At 41.1% G+C, this 1,220-nt stretch overlaps 1 pseudogene; it reads right to left on the bottom strand.

The window, feature by feature from the left end:
• Positions 1–221: 221 nt before the first annotated feature.
• Positions 222–930, bottom strand: LOC136280083 (uncharacterized; annotated as a pseudogene).
• Between the last annotated feature and the right edge of the window lie 290 nt (positions 931–1,220).

Here is a 1,220-nt window from a genome sequence, read left to right as displayed (position 1 = left end):
ATTCTAAATTATCAAGCAAGATGTTTTCATAAGGTTTTCCCAGGTTAGCTTCAGTCTTACATGTGGTCTCTAACTGATCATGATCAGTACTATCTGTTGGCAAGCTGGTATTGTCATTTTGTCTTATTTCTCAGTTCCACACCAATGTTTGAACAATCAGTCTGTATCTCCTTATATAAAGGATTATTGGCCTTTAACCAGTTGCATGCCGACAGTATGAACTCAGGTCTAACTGCTTCCGGATCTAAATGTCCTCTGAGCTGAAGTTTTCATTTTGTGGAGAATAAAACCAGAGAGGTCTTCAGAGGGTAATGGAATTTTATGATTTTAGGGGTCTTCTCCATCCTCTCTTCTTTAAACCTTGCCTAACATCTTTCACCAACTGCATGCGCTGTCTTCAGGTTTGTGGCAATCTCTCATGGGGTGGTGGATTATCCGAGCCTTGGGGGAGGTCAACAATGGACTGTCTGCTCATCTTTCTTTATTCTTGATGTGTGAAGCTCTGTATACTGTGTTTCCAAGGTAGATCCATGTACCATATTTGTTAGCTGCCCAAGAAATGCACTTTGGTATTTTGCTGTGAGGTAGTAGTGCTGAACAGTAACAGATTTTGAGCCAAAGTGTTTGGTTCCACCAGAATTCTAGGTTTCTTGGTTCATTGTGACCTCAGTCGTCTGGTCAACTGGAATCTGTTAAAGGGGTTGCTAACAGAATGGAAAACTGCCCTCCTTGGATGCTTTCTTTACTTCAGGATTCCTGTCACTGAGATTTGCCATCTGAGCAAAGTAAGGAGTCAGGTAAGGTGAATATATAGTTCACTGCATCGAAGGCAAAACACTAAGGGATCATCATTCATTTGGAATGGAGATGTAAATCCCAGTCTCCTTCACTAGATGCCTGCAAAAGGCCAAGAACAATTCCTTCTATCATATCTCTATACTTTGATGAAGATCAAGCAGGAACCCTTTCCACATAGTCATTACTTAAGCCAGGACTGGGCATTGCAGCAGCTGGTCTAAGCTCTCTTCCTTCAAATTATTAGCCAGTTTATCCACCTGCTCAAGAAAAGATACCATTGTGATGCAATTATTGGGATCACTTGTCTCAAGCTTTCTTGTGAACAAGCTATTTATGGAGATTATCGTCATCAAGGACAACATCCTGAAATGTTAAGCTATCAGGAGCTTACAGCAACTTCCTTGATCCCTTGGGAAAATGTG

This window comes from Pocillopora verrucosa, chromosome 4 (assembly GCF_036669915.1).
Source record: "Pocillopora verrucosa isolate sample1 chromosome 4, ASM3666991v2, whole genome shotgun sequence".
Lineage (NCBI taxonomy): Eukaryota > Metazoa > Cnidaria > Anthozoa > Scleractinia > Pocilloporidae > Pocillopora > Pocillopora verrucosa.
The sequence above is the reverse complement of the archived record's forward strand: the minus strand, read 5'-3'. Positions and strand labels throughout refer to the sequence as shown.